The sequence below is a fragment of the Carcharodon carcharias genome, chromosome 12 (assembly GCF_017639515.1).
Source record: "Carcharodon carcharias isolate sCarCar2 chromosome 12, sCarCar2.pri, whole genome shotgun sequence".
Taxonomy (NCBI): domain Eukaryota; kingdom Metazoa; phylum Chordata; class Chondrichthyes; order Lamniformes; family Lamnidae; genus Carcharodon; species Carcharodon carcharias.
Window position 1 is genome coordinate 54759364 of NC_054478.1, and position 14911 is coordinate 54774274.

Here is a 14911-nt window from a genome sequence, read left to right on the forward strand (position 1 = left end):
TTATTACTTTAAAGATGGGTTCCTGCATTTTATAACATAATTTTACAGTTATGTTTACAATAGGGGATATTTTTAATAAGATAAACAGGACACATGTTGCTGAATATTTTTAATTCTAATACTATCCTTTTTAAATAGTGAAAATTTTAACCAGAATATTTCTTATGTTTGTGTCAAGCAGTGAAGCAGCTCAGTTATCTTTGAATTTAAATAAGAACTTCTGTCCATTGTAGGTTTGATGGATGTATTACATTAAAGGTAAGTTAGTGTTGCTGTTATTGAAACAGGATTATGTAAGAGATGATCAAAGAAACATACATTTTATAACTTTAACAATATTTTCTCCATTAAATGACAAATAATATGTGTATCATCTGAACGTTGTAATTATTACTACTGCATATGGTTTACACTAATTTTCTAATTTCTTCGTACATACTCCCCCAATTGTTGTAGTATCTTATATCATTCAAGACAATAAGGTTGAATGTAGAATTTTTTTTATGTAAGGAGTACATTGCATGATAAACATAATCAAAATAAACCATAATTTCTAATGGAAAATATTTGGCAATTATCAAAAAATGAACTTAATGCTACCAATGAGAAAGCTGTAATTTTGTTTTTATGGAGAAACTATACACACATATATATACATAAACACTGAAGTACAGTTTTTAAAAAAAATCTTTTCAAGAAATATTGCTCTGAGGCAAAACACCTGCAGCTTAGCAGAAAGTCTACGTCAACACTTCAATTTAACATGCCATCCACAGCAGTGAGCTAAGCCTGACCCCCTAACCTCCTGTGACTTTCTGTCCACCTGGCAAAATGCTCAGCTCAGCCCACAGAGTACAACATAATCTGCAAGCATCCAGTACAGTTGACATTTCAGAAAGTGCCTGCTTCATCACATCACACTTTCCTTTGCACTCGACATGTGGTTTGACTTTGCACCCAATTTTCCTCTTGAGGACTTAGTTAGCACAAAGCAGCACCTGTCTTATATTAGCATACTGGCAGCACAGAAAACCTGATAGAAATGTTCGATGCTACTTATAGCTGATCAAGTAATTCCAGCTGTCATAATTTTTGCTCAAAAAGTTCAAGGTATTGTATCTTCTGAAAAAAAAAGTTTGGGATACAATAAGAATACAATCTACTTCAGACGTATATGGCATTGCTAATAACATTGCTATCTCGAAGCACCTGAAAGATGTTTATCCTTATGACAAACAGATTTTTGCCATTCCTCAGTGACAAAACAAATGTGAAAACTTGAGTGGTCTGCAGAAATGGCCTTGGAGGGCATGCAAGGTTTTCTGGGGTTGCCCTTTTTTAGCCTGGTTAAATCTCATGGTTCCAGTTGTCGGAATGATTTGTAGACTTGTCTAATGTTAGGGAGATACCTGCTGTGCATCCTGTTCCCAGTGGAGTGAGTATAAGCATCTGCCTACATGCCCATCAGTAAGAATTTCTTTAAAAGCAAAAGCAATTCCTCCTCAAACTGGACACGAGAAACACATTTTAACATCTAATTCAATTCAATTGCAGCATATAACCTTAGCTTTAGCCATTAGTTAAAATACAGACATTTTGATTATTTTTATTATGTCACAACTCCTTCCATTAAGCACCTCTAAAATATGTGATCTTGAAACACCTGCTTTTGATCTAAAGAAATAGCTGAGGATTACAAAAAAATGTTCCAAACCCTGGTGCAATAGTGATTAATGCTCTGTGCTAGGAATATGCTAACGTTATTGCAGTATGAGATTATAATTGATAAATACAAGTTTCTGGGTTGCAAGATCTATTCAATTTTGGTTTTCAGGTACAAAATGTGCAAAAAAAGCATTAAGTATACCATCTGCAGCTTACATGCGGAAATGCACCTGAGAAATAGGCGTATCATCAACGAATTTCTAGGCCGCTGCACCTTTTGGCTTCCTCTTAGTCAGTTCAGTAGAATAGGTGAGATCCTGCAACCCACAAAATTGTATTTACTGGTTCTAATTATATACTCATGGTCCAGTTAGCTTAGTTGGCTGGACAGCTAGTGTGTAGTTCAGAATAATTCCAACATTGTGGAATTCAATCCATGTTCTGGCTGAGGTACTTTTGGGACCTGCCTCCTCAACCTACCCCATAGCAATATCACAGCATAAGCACAGGGCAGAAATGGTGTCTGGGTTTGCACCTGAAACAGGCATTAGGGGTCCTAATCTTTTGCAAAATGAGGCTGCATTGAATGTAGTCTTTGCGGGCCATTTGCATTCAGGGAAATTTCATCTACATGTGGTCTAATCTGTGATCCTTAAAGGACCACTGCCACCTGCCATTAAATACTTACCTGACTGTGCAGCTGGGAGGTGTAGATCTTCCAGACTCCACTCCAGGGCCAAAGACTGTTGTTAGCTGCTTCTCTCCCTCTTGATCAATACCCCACGTAACTCCTGTCCCTCCTGTCCCTTCACTCTCCCCTGGTCACCCCTCCCATCTCAGTTACTTCCCCCTCCCCGGTCCCCTGTTCTGGCCATCCCCTTCCTCCAAATCCTACCTGAAAGCTACTGCCAGAGTTGAAGTGGCCTGGGCCGTCTAGCAGAATTTGTAATCCAGTCCAAAGGGAGCTGGTAGGACTGGGTTCCGCCCTATTTTCCAACCACTGTCAAATTCTGCTACATTTACACAATAGAAAAATGCAATTTCTACACACGGTTATCTAACTCCATCTGGTACATATTGCAAACCACCTTGCCTCAGATATAATTTAATAAATAAGTAAAGGAATATTATATAGAGGAAGATTAAGCATGCCTGCTGTTTTAACGCAGCAGATGCTATGACTCACTGTGAAACATATCATCAGAGATCTGCTAGGGAATATCATTTTTTTCTGTACAAAGTTTTAACATGCCATGTTGTTCAACAAATCCCATTTGGTATTCGCTTGTACACAGTGACATCATACTCAAGTTGATGCACCATGAATAATACTTCAATGGGAAAATATTTGATAACTGAATATTTGAAAGTTACAAAGGACATCTTTGACAGGATAAATATTCCCGACTCTATTGATGACGTGTTCAGCTTATTCAGATTGAATAGATACTTATGCTTTAATGATAAGAGAGACAGCAACATTAGCTATTTAATACATGATTTGTAATAGCATCGTAATATTCTAAATTCCATTAGGCATTTCAGAATTTACCTGTTGGCATCTCAATGCGTGCATCAGGCTTGAAATTCAAAGAAAAATGAGAGTCTGAATATTGAGGTGAAACATTACAATGGTCTTTCATCTTTGAGGCTCAATTCAAATCCAACCCATGTTGATGGATTTGAAGGTTTATCTGGTTATTAACTATAAGGATCCTAAGTGGAATAGGTTTGGACAGTCTCAATTCAAATTCTAGCTGACAGAGGCTCAAAACACAAAACTGCCCCTAAATTAGCTTTGAAAGAACCCCGGATGTTTGATGAGGCAATTTGGAAATGATCAGACTAGTGCAGAAGGAATTGCTGTGCTAAGATTTAGGTAGAGTAGAGCGAGCATGAGGGAAATATTTGCATAAAACCTAAAAATAGACATAGGGATCACAATGCACAATTTAACCCATGCCTCATTCATTGCAATTCAAGAAGCCTGCTCATTATTATGATTTCAGAGTGCAGCCAGTGCTAAGCGCACTTTTGAGTGGCTGCATGCCTGAGGAGGACGAGGAGGCCCTGCAAAATCTTGAGAGGCTAGCCAGCGCTAATTAAAACACGTCTGTACTTCTTAAAAGAGGGGTGCATATTGGCTTACGGGTACTGGAATACATTGCAGAGTGACTTGGACCAGAGAAAGACAAATGAATAGCGCAAAATGGCAGAGAGCAGGTTCCAAGGTCTCCCAACATAACACTGGAAGCCATCATGCAGGAGGTGGACAGGAGAATAGAGGCGCTCTGTCCGCAGGGGCTCAGGAAGCTATCCCTTGCAGACCCCCCCAGGCAAACTCTGAGAAGGCAATGGGAGCCAATAACTGTGTAGGTCATTGTCAGGAGTGTAGCTCCACGGACCTGGAAACTGTGATAAAAGAAGTTCAATAACCTCATACTAGTGGTCAAATGGTCAGTGACTGCATCTTCAAAAGCCATTTTCCACCAACTTCATCATTTGTTTCAAATGCTACTCAATGCACCGCACCTCCATTACTTCCTTACCAGCAATGCCTGTCAACCACAACTCATACCTCATGTTCTTAGCTTCAACTCACCCTCATAAGCATAGCATTGTTGCAAGTCTCACAGCTAAATCTCATACCTTGCATACTGTCAGCTATGAAATCATGACAACCACATCACCCCAAACACATTGCACCACACTCACTAACACACTTCCCTTTTTTTTGCAGGACAAGGTGGCACATAACCGAAGGCAGCAGCATCTAATTAATCAGCACAGACAGGTTGCATGTCCTCTCTCCGATGAAGGAAACCAGTGGTTGGAGGCAGAGCTGAGTCAATTGAAGATGATAGTATCCTCATACCTAATATTCCTTCTCACATCCCCTTTCCCCCTTATCCCGCAAACTCTTCAGATTGCCATGGTGCAGATAGTGTAAGCATGCACTCCTTGTTTCTCTCCCCTTGCCTCACTGCACCTCTGCATTTCTGAATTTCTCCTTTGAGATAGACCAAAACTGCCACCTAACCAAGCAGTAGTGCAGGAGCCTGAGGGGCAAAAGGAAGGTGGGTTTGAAGATGATGAAGCTCGATCTCGCACTTGTCATTTGTTATAATGATGTATGTTCTTGAGCTTATTGCTGTTTAAGACACAAGGCACCAATCACTCATAAGGGATTGGATAAAAATGTTGGGGGTTCATTTTTTAAGAAAGGATATGTGAGAATTGTCTTACATTCTTATAACGTTTGGAGACATTAGGAGCTGTTGCCTGTTTTGCTGCTTACAACAAAAGTGAAACTAAACCTGGAACACACAGTACATACATCTTTTACATTTTAGTGATGTGTTTAGAGAGATGCTCAGATCCTTAAGCAACACTTGCAGCCACCTGCTCAGATACTGGCATTGCACATAATTTAGAGGCAAGTTGAGAGATGGCACATGAGCTCTGCTGAAGAGGACACAGATGAGGACTTGCGTGGGGTGCTGTACAGAAAAAGCCTGATGGGTATGCACAATGAAGTACTTGGAGGATTGGCAGACCCACTAGAAAGCCTGCTGTCACTTTCAAAGAACATGGAGAAGTCCGGTTCCAACTTGGCATTTGGTTTGGCACATGTTTGAAACCCATCCTTTCCAGCATGGGCATGATGGCCAACTCCATTGCCCCACTGCAGAGTCTGATAGCTGATATCTCAGTTTCCATTGCAGCAGGGGCAGAGGAGTGCTGCAGTGGAAGCTCAGATTGAAATCATATAAGCATACAGGTTGCCATGCAGGCTTGGACAGCTGTCATCATGGCTGCAGATATCAATGTTCAAAGGATCTTATAGGCTTTCACAGCAGTCCAGCAATCTATCCTCCATCAGGTTACTAGCATTGCTAAGGCACTGCCCCAGGAGAGTGGCAGAGGTTCCATGGAGCATGAACATGTTATCCTCTCTCAGGATGGCAGCATTTGTGTTTCCATCATTACTAGTCTGCCATTGCCCTTGCTGTTGCTTTTCTACCAGACAGCCTAGACTGTGCCAAGGTGGCGCAGGCCAAAGCCAGGTCTTCGAGGGCCAGTGTTGTTTGAGGTTATCCTGCAAGGCCATATTCAGTCTCTCCACTGAAAGTCAGCAGCCTTCTATCAGACATTCTGCAGCCACTTGGGTAGCACTGTGTAAGATCAATAGGCAAGGCAAAGGTAGATAGAAGACTGGCACTAAGGGAATGCACATGGATGATTAATTAACTTTGGAATATTGGATGGTTTGTTTGATAAAGTTGGATTGGAATGGTTGCATTCTTCAGGCTTTTCTTTCAGCATTATGGCTAAGAGGACACAGTAATGATCAGAGGGAAATTAAGGTGTGGGAATTAAGGTTGAATGGAGTATTAAAGTTGTGTTCACTGGTACTACAGTCAGATGAGCCCATCTCGTACAGCCAGATGGGAAAGGAAATATGTTCTTTGTCTCCTCAATCGAAGATTCCCACCCATCATGGCTGATGCCTCAACTTTGTCTCTTCCATTTCCCACATTTCTGCTCTGACCTATTTCCCTCTCTCCCAGAACCAGAATAGGGTTTCCCTTGTCCTCACCTTCCACCCCACTAACCTCCACATTCAATGGATCATCTTCAACCATTTCCACCACTTCCAGCATGATGCCACCACCAAACACAACTTCCCTTCTGCTCCACTTTCAGCATTTTAAAGGAGCAATTCCCTCTGTGACACATTGGTTCACTCCTCAAACACCCTGTCAGGCAGATATAATAATTTCCACGATGTTATTGGAATTTATTGTAAAATACAGTAATAGTGGGACGTGTCTATGCGTGTGTCTATATGTGCGTATAAGAGTCTTAATTGGATTAGAGGCAGCTGCTCTGGGTGCTTTGATGTAAGAAGAGAAGTTAGGTTTGAAATGTTAATTAGGTAAACATGGGGGAGGTTTAGAAACAAAGGTGTCAAGGGAACATTTGTATATTTAAATAAATTAGACTAGATTGTTTTCAAAAGACGGAGTGAAATGTGTCACCGAGCCAGGTGAAGTTTAGAAAGAGTGTGTTTATTTTTCCCAAAGATAACTAGTAAAACTTAATGCTATGAGAGATTTTTATTATCAGGAAGGTAAAGTCCAGAGACTTAGTGAAATAATGGGTATTTGCATTCAAAGGGGAAAACATAAAGAAAGGAGAGGAGACTGGTTATAAGGAAGGCAGTCTAAGATTCAACAAGTGTGAAAAACCTCCAGCCTGTATGTACCAAACTTCTGCCTCCAGGGACTGACATTAAGAAAACTGACTTTGAATTTGACTGTTCAGTGTATTGTTCACTTTGCTTGGGTCTTTTAAAGTAAGTGCCTTACTGTTGCCTTAATGAAACTGTAACTGGGAGGCAGATTAAGTAGGGGATTTAGAAGTTATCATAGAAATAATTTGTAGATCTATGTATATATTTAAAGGCATTTTTTCTATTAATAAATGTTTAATCTAGTTTTGTAAAAACCTATAAGACTTGGTGGTCTTATTACTACTGAATTTCGCATCTCAACATTTATACAAATTGCAAAACAAGCTGTGGCAGTTGTTCCAAGTTTTCCTTTGGGATTTGAACAACTCAGCATTTACCATCTGCTGTGTCATAACACACCACTAACGTAAACTGCTATGATCCTCAGCTGAGGTTACCCCTGGACAAGTCTGCTCCCAGAGCGGAACACAGCTTGATAGATCCTAACTTTTAATTTGTTTGTTTAGAAATGCAGAGAGTAGCTACTGAACAGAGTCACAGGAGTCTGCTGATGAACTTTCAACAGAAGAATAAAACATTTATTGAACCAGAAAAGATTAACTTCACCTTCAACTATACCTTTACAGATATATACAGATTTGTAAGGATAGCGCAAGTTACCAAAGCTATGTTATACTCTAACTTCCACAGTAAGTACATAGTCCATGTACCAATAGGCATCCTTTGGTCAGACACACCACACTCTGAAACCCAGTGACAGATGCCACCTCAACCAGATGCTATGGATCTCTCCGCAAATCCACCCAGATTCTTGTCACACCATGAGCCAACTGGTCTCACTGCACTCCAACTTTCACATGAGAGTGTCCAATCTCCGCTCTCCAAGGCCTCATATTGGCATCTTCTCCCTAACTGATGCTTTCTCTCAGACATCTTCCGCAAGGGTTCAACTCCAGGGTTTCAAACTCTCCTTGTAATGTCTCTCTCTCCTGGGTCACTACCTACATTCAAGCTGTCTTCTATGCACTCTCTCTCACCAACTCATTGTTAATAGTGCACCACTGCTTCACATGCACATTGCAAAGAGTTACAGACTTTCAGCCATCTCTTTGGACCTTTTTACCTCCTGCAAGCAGTTCTCATTTTAAATCTGCTTTCTCTAGCTTTCGTCTCTTTAAACCTGAAGTTTGCAGCCTTTCTCTCTGCCCCTCACTCTTGACTTCACTTAACTTGACCTTTTCCAGGTTCCGGACTTTCCTTTGACTAGAAAGTCTGCTTGGGATTTTCCCCTGTTCCACTCCCCTGGATTTGGGGATTTTCCTTAGCTTGGGACTGGCTATATGTCCTCTTCCAGCCTGCTTCTCTGGCAACTATCTTCAAAACCAGCTGAACTCCAACAACTTCCAAACCAAACTGCTGTTTCTAGCTTTTCTACATGTGTCTGTAGGAAAGACATGAGTCTCTGGACACCTGTTGCTAGGAACCAGCCCAATTCTTCCACCCTTGTTTGTTTACCTTAGCTGCAACAGTCGTAAAAGCCTCATTAGAAATGCAAGCTCCTTTTCAGAGTGAAACTAAAACTCAATTTAACCTTTTCTTAACACATATGTCCAGAAATACAAATCCAGTTTAAACATTAAAGCTAACACTCATTCCTAACACTCAAAAATACCAATATAACTTACTTAAACTATCTCTATTTCATAACATTCACCCCTTCTCATGGCACCTTCCCATGCAAGCACAGGAGGTGCAACACCTGCCCTTTCACCTCATCCCTTTCCACCATCCAAGGATCCAAACATTCCTTCCAAAAAAATAGATTACTTAGACCTTTTCCTTTTCGTTGTTCATAATGTAGTCTGCTCTACATTGGGACGACCAAATGCAGGTTGAGTGACCATTTGTGGAGCATTTCCATTCAGTCCGCAAGTACACCCCTGAATTCCTGTCATTTTAATTCTCCGCCCCACTTCTACGCTGATTTCTCTGTCCTCAGACTCCTACTGTTTCAATGAAGCTTGACTTAAGCTTGAGGAACATGCCTCTTCTTTTGATTAGGTACCTTACATCTTCCTGGACTCAACACTGAGTTTAGTAATTTCAGATCATAGCCTCTGCTCCCAATTTTGTTTTTGTATAGTAGCTGCTGGTGACGATTCTGCCCTTTCCCACATTCACTCCCTTTAGACTCATCTATTGTTTCTTTATTGTCCCATTACCATTTGGCTTTGTTTTGCACTATCATCTTTTTTGTCATTTTATCTCTCCTGCATTCCACCCTATCACTGATCTTCCCTTTAGTCCTTTCCCCCTTTCCCTTTCCCTGTCTCTGTATTTTTTTAAAATCTGTTGCATTGCTAACTTTTTTCAGTTTTGACGGAAGGTCAATGACCTGAAATGATAACTCTGTTTCTCTCTCCACAGATCTTGACTGACCTGTTGAGTTTTTCCAGCACTTTCTATTTTTATTTCAGCTTTCCTGTATCCATAATATTTTGCTTTTGAATGAAAACTTGTATTTTATGAAGTTCCTACAAAGCTCTATTTCGCAAATTCAACAAACTTCTTCTGATAAAGGATAGCAAATGAACAAGTCAGTTCTATTAATTATGTTGCTTCCCCAATATAACACTGGCTTCAAGTTTAAAAAGACAGTTGTTTAACATACCATCTGCTGCAGGATAACCAGCAGACAACAGAAGCAGCTTTCCCCATAGGAGGGAAAGCTATCATAGCATGAAGCTTTCATGCTACTGCAATGTTCCGATTCACCATATGGTACATCAGGTAGTCTGCAGTCCACACCCATATAAATCAAGTGATGAGCCCGATGTTGGCAAGTGGCAACACCTTCATCAAGTTTCCTGTGGTGAAGAGGCACCAACTCAACAGGCACGCAGCTTTTGCTGGATGGCATAGTTATCTTATGTGCAGAGTATTGTCAAAGGCATCATTTGAAGCTCATCATAGCAAATCCATGGACTACTTGAAAGTTTGCATTCAATTAATCTTCAGGCAATATCTATTCACAGAAACATAATTATGCAAGTCAGCGATGTTTGCCAGGAGGCTTCCTTGGTTTTACAGCAGGTCATGAGAGGAAACAATGGAGTTAATTGTAACTTCTGGGAGGCAGACTGGATGAGCATGCTAGCACCAACCCCATTCTCCCCCATTCTCCCCCATTCCCATTCTGACAGTGCAGAGGCCAGAATCAGTTTGAGGCAGAGCCCTGATTTAAGTGGAGCTGCCAAGCTGCCAAATCCCAAACAGGTATCATGATGCAGGTCACCAGATTCAGACTGGTTCAAATATCGGAAGGCAGACCAGCAGCAGGTTACCTCTAGTAGGGTATGACCAACATCATGGGGTAGAAGGGATGGGGGAACTGAAGGGAAGCCTAGGGAGGCAGTAACCTAGATTATTTTTGGGCGACCTACACCCCCTGGCCACATAAAACTAATTTAAAACCTTTTTGTGACCTCTTGTCAGTAAATCTGATTAGAAATTTCTGTTGGGGTTCAATGTATATCCTCTGCATCCATCACTCATCTTCCTCCTGCACTTCTTCCTCCTCAGGTCACACTTTGTATAGTAAGGTTATGCAACATACAGCAACCAATTATGAAACTTGACACTTGCTCTGGCCTGTATTGCAGGGCCTCTTCTGAGCTGTCCAAACAACACAATTGTTAATTAAGGATTACAATGATTTATTCAATCAGTATATTTGTTGCTGCATGCCTCTCATTATCAGCACTTTGTGTTAGTGTCCAGGTTCTTGACAAAAGAAGGGAAATATATATTAAAAAGCACCTTTCACAACCTCAGCTTGACCTAAAGCACTTTACAGCTAGTGAAACACTTTTAAAGTGCAGTTACTGTTGTGATAGAAAATTCTTGAATCAGTTGGTGAAGAATTAACCATTTTCCTCCAGCACTCAACTTGATCTAGATGGGTGAATTGAGTCCTAGCGCATTATGACTACTGGCAATAAACAGGCACAGATCTTTATGACTGGTCAAAAGTAAGTTGAACATTGAGCAAATGAAGGCCCTTCCTTTTAATGGCTGGTCCATGATGAGCAACATGCAGAGTTACGTGTGTGCAGCCAATGATGCTATGCACCTGCAGTAATAGAGCAATGTGGACATATCCAGGACAGAATTTTCCATGCTTGCCTGTAAAAGTCTGTAGGTAGCTAAAAACTACTTAGCTTGGAGCAAATGTATTATGTGTAAGTGTTCCAGGGGGCCACATTTCACAGCTGCACTAGAGACTGATGCTATGTGTGCAGAATGATTTCAATTTGGCCCTTCTTCCTAACAAACAGCATGGCAAATTTAAACATAAAGGGTTTCTGATCTACCCAAGTTTAAAGTGTGATTATTAACATCTGAGAACCAAAAGACAATAAAAAAAACATAGCAGTCAGGTAGGGGGCAATGTGGAGAACCAAAAAGTCGCCCTTGAGCAGTGAACCCCTGTCTGCTGCTGGGAGGCCACTTCTAGGCAGTTGCTGTAATCCTAATGCTGTGGGGAGCCTGCAAGCCAACTGGAAAATTCCAGTCAGCCTCTAATCAATGGCCTTCTTTGGCCCTTTAATTACTTTAACAAACTATCTGTTGCTTTAGGGTTCTGTGCCTGATCAGGCCTTCCCAAAAATGGCTCAGAGGCAGGAAGTTGCTGACAAGCCAGCACAAGGGCCAGTAGCGTGAAATTATGCACCCAACCATCTAAATTCCCACCCTCGTCAGCCTTCGAAGATTCTGCCCCAATGTTCCTTCTTCCTGCTTGTCAGCCTGCATGAGGGAAGTAATGAACTATTAGCACGTTCCAAACAGTGCATCAGTGGCCTGCTGAATCACCAATTGCACAGGAACTGATGTTGCTGATGTTACAGAAAACAGCTTGGAAGGAATCTGATGCATCCAAGTTTAAAGTACTGGTGACCTTCACTGCCACAAACAGTGCAGTGCATGTCATATCTTTGTCTTCAGTTTCACTGGCACAGGCAAGTGAATATCTCGCTACTGAGATTAAATCAGCTGACACCCTGCTCCTCTGTATGGCCCAAGTATAATGTTCTGTTCCTGAAATCTAACATCAGTAAAGTCTCTTGTGCCCTTGTCCCTTTCACCCTTTTCTTGCAGCTTGTGCAAATCTTTGCTGCCTTCCTTGGTGCTGCTCATTTTCCTGATTTGGAAACCTCAATACTAAGCCCAGTGGCAGCACCATTTGAGAACATAAAAATCCTGTGAACCAGTTCTTGCCCATCATAAACTCACCATATCTCAAACATTTGCCAAAAGATCCTAAAACTTGAGCCAAAAGCACCCTAGCTGCCTAAAATGATGAAGCAGATACTGACTAATAATAGAGGTGACTATCCCTTTATATGCTATTGGTGAAAGCTGCTTGTTAATTGATCCTGCTATGATTTGCTGTGCAGGCCAAGGAGATGTTTCAGGTAGGCATGAATACCAATTTAACAAAAGGGTTATGAATACATTTGTAGAATGGTTATAGCACAGAAGTAGGCCATTCAGCCCATTGTGTTGGTACTGACCCTCTGAAGAAGCAGTTCACTTAGTGACACTCTCCTGCCTTTGCCATGCAGCTCTGCTGTTTTTTTCTTTTTTTAGATAATTACCCAATTCCTTTAGAAAGCCTCAACTGACCCTACCCTCGCGATACCCTCAGACAGTGCATTCCAGATCCTTACTACTCGCTGCATGAAAAAGATTTTCCTCAGGTTGACATTGTTTCTTTTAACAATTACCTTTAACCTGTGCCCTCTGGTTCTCGATCCTACTACCAATGGGAACAGTTACTCACCATCTATTCTGTCCAGATCCGTCATGATTTTGAATGCCTCTATCAAATCTCCTCTCAACCTTCTCTTCTCCAAGGAGAACAGCCCAACTTCTCCAATCCAACTATGTAACTGAATTTCCTTTTCTCTGGAACAATTCTCATGAAACTTTTCTGCATGCCTTTAAACCCTTCCTTAAGTGTGGTGCCCAGAACTGGGTCCAGTTGAGACCGGACCAGTGTTTTGTACAGAATTATCATAATTTCCTTGCTTTTGTACACTATTGTCCCTATTGATAAAATCCAGGATGCCATAGGCTTTGCCATGTGTGGTAATAATGATATAATGTTACCAATCACTCATAAGAGATTCTGCAAACATGTGTGTTCCTTTCATTATTCTAAGCACATGTGAACATTTGTACATGGATAGAAAGCCTGAGGACATCAGAGCTGCAGAACTGTGTATCTGTGCTCTGCTCCAGGCCGAAGTGAAACTGAGACTGGATCACATGACACATTTCCCTTAAAGTGATGGCATGCTGCAATCCCTTAAAGGCATATTACAACGCCCCCCTTTCTTTTCAAAAATATTTCTCCCATTCCAATGAAGTATAAGTATTTACAATACATGTTCATCTTCAGTTACCATTACATAAATGTATAGAATTGGTGAATCTATGGATTTCAAAAGCTTAGAGGGAATCTACTGGCATGCCCATATCTTGTAATGACAATATCACAGTGATCTGTGGGATTGCCATTCTTGGATGGTGTTCCTGGTTGCATTTTGGATCTTGTCCGAGATGCAATAGGACTTCATGTTGTTTGGGGAGTTGGAATGGATCTGATTTATCCTCAGTTACTCCTCCCGTTGTGCCTTTGTGTGTAATAACTTCATAAGACCTTGGTTCCAAACAAATCCTTGTCATCTTGGCAGGTTGCCATGTACCTTCTCTGGAATCCTGGATATGAACTTGTTGTCCAACTCTAAGCTTGGCAATTTGATACCCACATTTTTATCATACACGTTGGTCACCTTCTCTTGTAACTTTTCAAGTTACCCTCTAGCTCCTGAGAGAGTAGAATGGGTAAGAGCGGTATGCACTGGTCTGTCGAACATGAGCTCAGCTGGTGAAAGAATATTAGCATGAAAAGTGTCATTCTCAGTTGTAACATTGCAATGTGTAGATCTTGCCTGTTTTGTCTACATTTGAGAATTAGGGATTTCACCATGCAAATTATTCATTGAGCTAGGCTATTAGATTTGGGTAATGAGGAGCAGAATTAGTGTGGTCGATAGTCCACTTCTCATATATTTCCTGAAATAGTTTACCAATAAATTTTGGATTGTTATCTGTGATGATCTCTCTAGGCACACCAAATAAATGAAAATAGTTATAGATATAGAACATCTGTGGCACACAGGGGGTTGATTGTACTCTAGGACCATGGAGCCTGCATACAGAATAAATGAACCATTGTACACTGAGAATTTCACTGCAGTAAGTTTTGCCATGGCCCTCCATGTCTGTGGATACATGTCTTTTAGAATTTGCAGGGGTAGTATATTGGCACTTGCCCCTGTGCCAATCTTGGCCAATAACGAGTAGTTACCAACTCTCTTAGGGCAGATAATTTGAATCCTGGCAAACACTTCAGAGAGTGTGACTGTGTCTATGTTTTCCACGAGATTGACAGTGTGAAACGTGTTCACCGTTCATTGTCTCGTGGCACACATGATTGTCATTTTCTGGTTTGTCAGTCACCTCATGTACATGTTTCTGACAGATACCAGATGGTTATTCTTATTGCTCAAAGGTAGCTGTTTTGTACGGTCCATTTGGATCAGTGTGTGGCTCTTTGCAGCTGCATCAGCCTTTGCTCTAATACATTCCAATGGCCTTTTCTGTCACATGCTTTGCAGAATTGATGGAAAGCTGGGAATTTCCTTGAAGCATGCAGAAGGCCACACCTTCCACATGTCTTGCTAGGTTTAGGTGTTCTAGTAAGTGTGTCAACAATTGTAGTTGTTCTTAGGGCCTGTAAGCTTTGTTGACCTGCGAGGATCACTGTATCCACATTCATCTTTGAATAGTTCTTCAATGCTATATATTTTGAGCTTGTCAAGCAGATCCTTCTGAAATGTTTCCTTGGGAGTGGATGCAATC